At 40.9% G+C, this 10,452-nt stretch overlaps 1 non-coding gene across 1 annotated transcript; it reads left to right on the top strand.

Annotated features, from left to right (window-relative positions):
* Positions 1–9,421: 9,421 nt before the first annotated feature.
* On the top strand, positions 9,422–9,528 carry LOC131250264 (small nucleolar RNA R71). The gene has a single exon (XR_009173190.1). It is a non-coding gene; the product is annotated as a small nucleolar RNA R71 (small nucleolar RNA).
* The last annotated feature ends 924 nt before the right edge of the window (positions 9,529–10,452 follow it).

Consider the following 10,452-nt stretch of genomic DNA (forward strand, 5'->3'; position numbering starts at 1 on the left):
ACTCAAACGTTAGATCGCTAAAAATTATATTTGTAAGCTTTTATTTTTAGTTTTTATCAATGTAATTTTATTCCTTCTATTCTCACATTGTGTGAATCATTTCATTTTTACTATCACAGGAGGACAGGTTCTTTCAACTTAAAGTAAAAAAAAGAACTAATTAATAGAAAAAAAAAAATCATCTCCTTTACCGATTACGTGATTTCTCTTAAAAGTGGCTAAATATATGATTGAACTGTGTACTTCTCTATCATAAATAACTACTAACGATAGGGCATTCCAGACATCATGCACATGTACGGACGACCATATTTGAAGCCATACAACAAATTTTCATAGAATATGAGAGGAATGCACCTAATCAGAAGGGCAACTCAACCCCATGGATTCGAAAGCTTCTTTTTTTTTTTCAAAATTTTTTATCTTTGTTCATCTCAAAAGAACCCCTTTACAACTGGGAACTCCTTTACATAAAACAGGAGACCCAACATGGAATATGGTAAAATAATTACAGAAAAAATCAACAGCGAACACACCATTTTGATCGAACCTAAACCAATTTTGTCTAGAAAAATGATACCTCGAACTTGACGAGGAAGATCTGAAAGATTCTCGAAAGAAACGCGAGACTGAGAAGCACTTCCTAGACGAGCCAAAAAATCCGTCGGCAAGTTCCCTTCCCTTTGGACGTGCACCACATTAGTTGTACCCCTCCGCCTCAGCTGATTAATTCTAAACAATCATGCCTTCCATTTCCAACCTGGCTGCGCCACCCCCATTAATCAGGTCTACTACCAGCCGCAAATCTGACTCTATAATGAAATGATCGAAGCCCCTCTGAAGACCCTAAAAAGGCCATCATGCACTGCCCACAGTTCGGCAACAGTATTAGTACCAAAACCATAACCAGCTGAAAAAGCAAAAATAAAATCACCCCTCTCCCCTCTACATATTCCACCTCCACCAGAACTCCCGAGATTCCCCCTAGCAGACCCATCGACGTTAATTTTAACCCAACCAAGCTTTGGCCTCTCCCACCTTATCACCGCTGGTCTGTCGTCATTTCTGACTATTAACGAGGAGGTTTGTGGTCACTGCGTCCCTGGCGCACATCCACCGTTGCTAGCAGCATTTAACAAGGCAGCCCACCATTTGATTTTAGCAACCACTCTATCTGAAGACACCGATCGACCATCAAAAACTGCTACATTGCGAGCTTTCCACATTTCTCATATAATTAGTGTTCAATCCCCAAGTATAGGATTGTGATGTAGTAATAAACTCGGTAAGACCGAGGTCGAATCCCAAGGGACTGATACTTGTACGTTACCTGAAACTAGGTAGAAATAGAACGAGTCTAAGATGAAATCTAAATCGAATGGCCCTTAGGGAATAATTGTGAAATAATTATGTAAAACTTAAGAAAATCAGAATTAAGAAACTAGGGATTCAGAGGATCCACTTGTAGAGATCAGGGAGATCTTATGCCAGCTTCAAGAATCATGGAAATTAAACTGAACTTCCTCTGATAATTTTAAAAAGATGACATATATATGAATTAGAATGGATTCCATCACCAAACCATGCCCAGGAGACAAAGCAAACAACAGAATTAAACTAATCACCAACCAATCAACATGCTAGGAAGGTTAGGCAGGGTATCATCATCCAACCATGCCCAGGAGACGATGGCGAACAACAGGACTTCTTGACATCATAATCACAATAAAGAAAAAGAAATATTCAAAGTCATTGCAAACCCATTGTAATTTCAGTCACAACAGGCCATTAAAAACTAAAAATATTCCCATAATAAAATTAAATCAAAAATCCCTTCAATCTAAATAAAAGGCACACGCGTAAATTCTCCCATTAGACTACAAGCTTCACCTCTTAGCCCTAGCTAAGAGGTTCAGCCAAACATGGATGGCTGGTTCTCTTAAAAATAAAATAAACCAAGTAAAATAAAAATAATAAGAAAAGAAAAAAGGGACAACTCAACTTCTCTCTCTCGCAATCGTCCAAGCCCAAACTGCCTTGCTACCCCCCCCCGTTCTCTCTCTCTCTTCCTTATATGTAAGGAAGACGGTGGAGAGGTCGGTTGCAAGGAACCAGCCCTGCGTAAGCTGAGGGAATCCGGAAACTCGTACTCACCCCCTGTTACGCAGCCACGCCTACGGTTTCGTGTGAAAGCCTGAGAAACCGCTCCCGCTGGTCCTCCTAGCATCCCTCAAAAGGTGTTAAAACAGTGTCCCTTTGGACGGTTTTAGATGTACTTCAAGATGGATGGTCCGGATCATCAGTCCGATCCTGACCATGATCGGCAAACGGCCCACAGCGACCGTATTTCACGGACGCAGAGCCTGCTGCGTAAATCAGTTGGCGCTGATGCTTGGTGGGACTCGTGATTGAATTCGGTGGAGAAATCCACGCCGTCCACCGAATTCCTCTCGGAATTTCGGCCAAGAATGCATAGTTTTAGATCGCCCTTGATGCGGCCCACTTGATTGATCTTGCGGCAATGATTCTGCCATTCCGCACATTTGCAATCTCTTTCTGGCATGTTTCAGACCAAGAACCGCCATATGGTGGTAAATACCCTCGTGTGCTTCGAATCGACGGTTCAGATCGGACTGATAATTAGGTATTGGCGGCCCATCAAGATCGTCCGCACTCCCTGTTCGGCGTTCACAGCGCGTGGAAATAAGAAAATGGAAGTTTTCGTTTTTAGCTTGGATTCAGTCGGTCAAAGATCATATGACCCTTTTATTGGTTCGGTGCACCGCTAGTGCACATATGCACTTTGCACATGTCATTCAAGGTGGGACTTAGTGTGATGTGATGCTTGTGGAAGATCCGATCTGTCCATTCCTTTTCTCATCTCATTTAAGCTGTCTAGGTCCAGTTTGAAGAATATGCAGATCTCAGGTGTGACCAAAATCAATGGTTTATGGGCTGATCTGTCCGTTGAGCCACTTCCACAAGGATCTGGAGGCTTAAATTTGATGTGTACGGTTAATTTGTTATCCTCAGGCTACATATAGAGTTTTGAACTGAACGGATGGTGGGAACCCTACGATCTTGCATTCTGGACGTCTTTCAGGCTACTTGAGCATAAGTTTCTCGATTTTCTTGGATCCCTGGCATGCAAATATGCTGATCTTGGTCTCCTGGGGTCCGTCCCATGCTTTGGTGTCATCAGAGCATTAAATCCATGCTTTAAGCACCCTTTTTCAGTCCATGCTCGTAAATACACTCTGCATCACAAACACGATTAAATCGAGCCATTAAACGGTATCATGCTTGTAAATCCATTCAATAACTGGGTCTGATATGCAATATTTGACCTACAACACAACTCCCAACCAGCATCTTGCTAATCCCGAGCAAGGTATGCGAAAAATAATTTCAGAAATAAAGGACAATTCCTATAAACCCAAGTGACTTGTGAACAAATAATCGAGATGCGGGAATTCTAAGATTCATGAATGGTGAGTGGAATTTTCTCCTGGAATCAAGCTCGCGGTAAACTTCATAATCAAGTTCAAATATTAATCCCACAATCAGAAAAATTCTAAACATTGAGTTCCATGGGTGTATCGTGTAATCTCGGCTTATCATTAAGGTTCACTTCTTAATTTCATGATATTATCGGTAAACAATGAGATAATTCATAATAACCAAAACTTTCCTCATGGATCATCTTTTCATTAATCGACCTTTGATTTTTTTTTTTCATTAAAATACCGCCAAGGGGAGGAATCAAATCTTCACCTATAAGGAGCAAACCTATGATGAAGACCATTGCCCACCCCTTTCCGACGGCTACTTTGGGAAATTGAACCTTCACCTATAGGGAGCAAAACTATGGTGAAGATTATTCACCCAATCCTTTCAATTTTCTCAGGCCGGTTCCTTTCATGCTTAGTGAGTACCAAGTAAATCCTTCAATATCAAACTGAAACCTTAATGTGAAAGCGAGATGTGACATATGAGATCATAACTCAATCAATGTTTACAACTTCTAATTCTGGATTAACAATTCAAACTTAACTATGAAATCCAACAGATACTGAATCCAAGCGTCTTAAATTACCAACATCACGTATCTTGAAATTCCAAGTGCCCTGGATAGCCGTCAAAATCCCTTCGAATTCACAAGAAAGCCCAGAAAAATTAAAAATTTTCACAATTTTTGCTTAAAACCATGAAAACGCTGATTAGAAAACCTAATCTCCCACCCCCAACCTAAAATCTATATTGTCCTCAATGTAAAAGAAATAAGCATGCAATGCACATGGGACAACAAAAATATAAGAGTGATGGAAATATAGTACTTGGACGAAAGAATCAAAAGGCCTTCCAAAGATAACTACGTAAGATCGGGTCAGCACAAGAGAGAAACCAACAGAAGTAAAATAAAAATAACAAAAATAAAATCCTACCTACACCACTTTCGCAGGTGCTCTCGATTGCATTTAGCGTATGCAACAAGCCTTTAAACCCCTAGGTTACCCCTAGTGGACGAGTTGTAGTCTCGTGAGGGTTTGTAGCAATGTTACCCACAAACATTGAGCTAACTAACTAGGAAAATGAAATAGAAAGAAAAGCTGGGTTAGCTCCCAAGAGTGCTAAGTTTACCGTCTATCCTAAAACAGCATAAAGGAAACTATCCTAGTCCTATGAAAACAGGAAACCTACCTATACCTCCATCAGACTAGGAGATCAATCCTGGTAAACAGGATCAGTCAGAGGTATGGACATGTCTTCTGAATCAAATTTCTCGACAAATGGCTTTAAGCGATGTCCATTTACTTTAAACTCCTTGCCATTGTCAGGATCCCTTATCTCAACGGCCCCATGAAGATATGCAGTGACCACAATGTAAGGGCCAGTCCAACGAGATCGAAGCTTACCTGGAAAGAGATGTAATCAAGAATTATACAAAAGGACTTTCTGACCAGGTGTGAATGATTTTCGTAGAATACGTTGGTCATGAAACGCCTTCATTCTGTCTTTGTAAATTCTCGAGTTCTCGTACGCATCGTTCCTGATTTCTTCAAGTTCATTTAATTGAAGTTTACGTAGCGAGCCAGCGTTGTCCAGATTTAAATTCAGATTTTTGATTGCCCAGTACGCTTTATGTTCCAACTCCACAGGCAAGTGACAAGCTTTCCCATAGACAAGTCTAAAGGGAGACGTTCCAATAGGGGTTTTAAAAGCAGTACGGTATGCCCATAAGGCATCGATCAATCGGATTCAATCCTTACGATCAGGGTTAACCATTTTCTCTAGGATATGTTTGATCTCCCTATTGGAAATCTCAGCTTGTTCACTTGTCTGTGGATGGTATGGGGTGCTCACCTTATGAGAGATACCATATTTCTTTATTAAGCTCTCGAATGATCTATTACAAAAGTATGAGCCCCCATCACTAATGATGGCTCGAGGCGTCCCGAACCGCAAAAGGATGTTCTCTTTTAAGAATTTAATGACCGTGCGATGGTCATTATTTCGGCACGAAATTGCTTCGACCTATTTAGTGACATAATCTACGGCGAGCAAAATATACAAATTTCCAAATGATTGGGGGAATGGTCCCATGAAATCAATGCCCCAGCAGTTAAATGCTTCTATGATAAGGATGAGATTTAAAGGCATCATATTTCGACGGGATAATGCTCCCAATTTTTGACAACGCTCACAAGCCTTGCAAAATTCATGAGTGTCCCTGAACATAGTGGGCCAATAAAAGCCACACTGTGAAATCTTGGTCGTGGTATTTTTAGTAGAAAAGTGACCACCACAGGCTGTGAGTGACAGAAGGAGATGACACTCTGATGCCCATCGTCTAGCATACACTCCTTAGGATCTGGTCTGGGCAATATTTAAACAAATATGGATCGTCCCAAAAAAAGTTGCGCACCTCGGTAAAGAATTTCTTCTTATCTTGTGCAGTCCACTGTGTCGGTATGAAACCTGTGGCAAGATAATTAGCAATATCAGCGAACCAAGGTGAATGAGAGACTCTAAACAGTTGTTCGTCAGGGAACATGTCATTGATATGTGTCGCCTCAAGGGAATCAGAGGTATTAAGGCGAGAGAGGTGGTCGACCACTACGTTCTCTACTCCCTTTTTATCTTTAATCTCCAAATCAAACTCTTGGAGTAGAAGGATCCATCATATCAGGCGGGGCTTAGAATCATTCTTAGAAAGAAGATACTTGAGTGTCGCGTGATCTGTGTAGATAATGATCTTGATCCAATTAAGGACCTAAATTTATCCAAAGCGAACACTACAGCTAGAAGTTCCTTTTCCGTAGTCAAGTAGTTCACTTGGGCAGAATTTAAAGTTCTACTTGCATAATGAATGACTTAGGGCCTCTTATCTTTTCTCTGGCCTAGAACCGCCCCAAGAGCATAATCAGAAGCGTCGCACAAAAGCTCAAAAGGAAGGCTCCAATCGGGTGGCTGCATGATAGCTGCAGTGGTTAACATGCCCTTAAGCTTGGTGAAAGCTTCCTGGCATTGCTCAGTCCACTCGTATGGTGCATCATTTTGCAGAAGATTACATAAGGGACGAGAGAAGAGACTAAAGTCCTTTATGAATCGTCTGTAAAACCCTGCGTGTCCTAAGAAGGATCGCACATCTCTGATGTTCTTGGGTGGAGGTAGGTTAAAGATAAGATCAATTTTTACCTTATCCACCTTGATTCCTTTGGACGAGATAATATGTCCAAGGATAATTCCCTTATGAACCATGAAATGGCACTTCTCCCAATTAAGTACCAAGTTCTTCTCTTCACATCTTTTTATCACACATTTAAGACTCTCTAAGCACTCGCTGAAAGATGAACCGAAAACAGATAAATCGTCCATGAAGACCTCTAGATATTTTTCCACCATATCAGAAAAGATACTCATCATACATCGCTGGAAGGTGGCAGGGGCATTACATAATCTGAATGGCATCCTTCTATAGGCAAAGGTGCCGTAGGGACATGTAAATGTAGTCTTTTCCTGGTCCTCAGGGGCGATTTCAATTTGATTGTAGCCCGAATACCCGTCAAGGAAACAGTAATAGGAATGACCAGCTAGCCTTTCTAAGATTTGATCAATGAAGGGCAAAGGAAAGTGGTCCTTCCTCGTGACGGTATTCAGCTTCCTGTAGTCAATGCACATTCTTCAACCAGTAGTAACTCTGATTGGCACGAGTTCATTATTAGCATTGGCTACGATGGTGAATCCGGACTTCTTAGGAACCACCTGAGTTGGACTCACCCATTGACTATCGAATATGGGGTATATGATACCCACATTTAATAGTTTAAGAACCTCGGCCTTAACCACTTCCCTCATGTTTGGATTTAGTCTACGTTGTGATTGTCGAGCGGTCTTAGCATTATCCTCAAGATAAATGCGGTGAGTACAAATCGAGGGGTTGATTCCCTTGAGGTCCACTATCGTCCATCCAAGGGCTCCCTTATACTCAATGAGAGTAGATATGAGCATACTCTCATGTTCTTTCTCCAGGTGGGCAGAGATCACCACCGGGTATGCCTCATCTTGACCTAAATAGATATATTTCAAATCAGAGGGCAAAGGTTTTAGGTCAAGCTTCGGTGGCTTGAGGTTAGACGGTAGAGGCACTACATCAGTTTGGGGAAACTCTTCAAATTGTGGCCTCCACCGGTTAACTTCAAGTACCGGTGTAGTATCAAGTAAGGCACACGTCTCCCTAATCATGTCATCATCAAAATCACGGGATTGGGCCAAGCACGTCTCTAGAGAGTCAGAGGATAAGGTCAGAGGTGTCGTATCTTCCACTAAAGAGTCAATTATGTTAATGTCGTGAAAATCGTCATCATCCTCTAAGTTTTTGCCGTTATTGAAAAAAATGTTTGACTCCAATGTCATATTCCCAAAAGACATAGTCATGACACCATTCCTGCAATTGATAATTACGTTTGAAGTGGCAAGGAATGGGCGACCAAGAATGACGAGGATCTGAGTGCTCATGTTATTGATGGGTTCAGTGTCCAGGATGATAAAATCTACAAGGTAGTAAAACCTATCAACTTGGACCAACACATCCTCAATTATCCCTCTTGGTACACGAACAGAGCGATCAGCAAGTTGTAGTGTGGTTAGGGTGGGTTTTAATTCACCCAAACCTAACTATTTGTATACCGAGTAGGGAATCAGATTGACGCTCGCTCCTAAGTCAAGAAGTGCATGATCAATTCGATGGTCCCTGATTGCACATGATATGGTTGGGCTACCGGGATCTTTGAATTTCTATGGCACGTCTTACTTTAGGATGGCACTCACTTTCTCGGTCAAGAAGATCTTCTTTTGAATACTCTGCCGTCGTTTGGTCGTACATAAGTCTTTCAGGAATTTAGCATATGAAAGTATCTGTTTTACGACATCAAGTAGAGGAATGTTGACTTTCACTTGTTTCAACACCTCTAAGATATCCTGAGAGTTAGAGAGAGGTTTTGGTGCAACCAACCATTGAGGAAATGGAGCAACTGGCTTTTCTAGAAGTTCCGGTTCTAATTTTTGTGGGGCCTCAATAGATCCATTATTATTGTCCTCTTCTGATTCTTGAGGCTTTTCGGGCCTAACCGAAAGGGTTTTATCAATGATCTTCCCACTCCTAAGAGTGGTGATGGATTTAGCGTGTCCCATTTGATTTGAAGAGCTGGGATCACTTGTCTCGTATTGCGGTTTAGGATTGGGAAGCGGTTGTGCAGGAAGCATCCCCTTTTCTATAACCGTCATACGTGAATCCATCTTTTGTATAAAGTCTCGCATTGCATGGGTCAGCTCTTGCATGGAATTTTGAACCGGTTCTTCTTGATGTTTTCCCTGATTTGGATTTTGATTGAAGAAACTTTGAGGAGTAGCAGTTTGTCCATTTCTCCAACTAAAATTTGGATGATTTTTCCAACCAGGATTGTACGTATTAGAGATTGGTCCATTGAAAGGTCTTAGATGATTATTTACGGCATTGGATTGTTCATTCAACACTTCTCGAAAGGCGGGTATTGTAGGGCAATTTTCAGTTGTATGAATGTTACAATCACAGATGCCGCAAACACTTTCATTAACCTTATCCTTCTTTCCTTCCATGGCCTCAACTTTCCTTATGAGTGTAGTCACGTTACACTTAAGATCATCATCTTCTTTCAAGAGATACAATCCACCTTTCTCCTTTAATTGAGTCGGCCTAGACGTGGTGTTCGACTTTGGGTAATAGTCCCATGATTGTGTTTTTTCAGCAAGATTATCGAGGTAATCCCATACCTCGTCAACATTTTTATTAATGAATTCTCCATTACACATTGTCTCGACCATTTGACGCATGAAAGATGTCAGTCTATCATAGAAAAAATTTGTAATGCGCCACGTTTCAAAACCGTGTTGTGGGCATGAACTGACTAAATCCTTGAACCTTTCCCAACATTGGTAAAATGTTTCATCCTCCTTTTGGGTGAAATTCATGATTGCTTTTCTAAGGGTAATTGTTTTATGATGTGGAAAGAATTTCTTTATAAATTCTCTTTGCATATCATTCCATGTGCCAATGGATCTAGGATGCAGTGAATGTAACCACGTCTTAGCCTTCTCTTTTAAGGAAAAAGGAAAGAGTCTCAGCCTAACTGTGTCCTTAGACACATTTTGAAAATATAAAGTGGCTCTGATCTCATCAAACTCTTTCAAATGTAAATATGGTTCTTCAGATTCAAGCCCATGGAACTTAGGAAGGAGTTGGATAACCCCTGGCTTGATGTCCATATGTCCTGTATTTTCAGGAAAAATCATACATGAGGGCGTACTCACCCTCGCTGGCTGTAAATAATCTCGTAAGTACGTGGCGGGGGTGCTTGATACACCTCATTCTCATCCTGAGTGTCCTCCACCCTAGGTTGGGGTAGAAGAGGTTGGTTTCCAGGCATCACTTCAATTAACTCAGGGGATTTCGAGTGGTGTCTAGTCCTGCGATGGATAGTCAACCCCTCAACCAATCCTCCTTCAGTCAAGAGACGTCGAGTGTTGTCACGGGCCCACTTGGGCATGAAACACTCGCAGCCCTCAATCAAATTTGAAACCTAATTCTAAGAAAGGAAAAGAAAATCTAGAAAGAAAGAGAGAGTTGGAAAGAAATTACCAAATTGAAGTCCCTGAGTTAAAGACCTGAAAACAAACAAGTCAGTTTCTAAAGAGAATGTCTAGAATTAGAAAATCCTTAAAAAGAAAGATAGAAGTAAACTAATTTCTAAAAGAAAAAAGTCCTAAACTAGAGAGTAAATTACTAAAAGAGAACTGAAAAATAGAAAGTAGAGAAAAAGCTTACCGAATTAGAAATTTCAACCTTAAAAGCCTACACAATAGGAAAGTTAGTTTCTAAACAAAAATTCTACAAGTAGAAAATTTCTAAAAATA

This window comes from Magnolia sinica, chromosome 6 (genome assembly GCF_029962835.1).
Source record: "Magnolia sinica isolate HGM2019 chromosome 6, MsV1, whole genome shotgun sequence".
Taxonomy (NCBI): domain Eukaryota; kingdom Viridiplantae; phylum Streptophyta; class Magnoliopsida; order Magnoliales; family Magnoliaceae; genus Magnolia; species Magnolia sinica.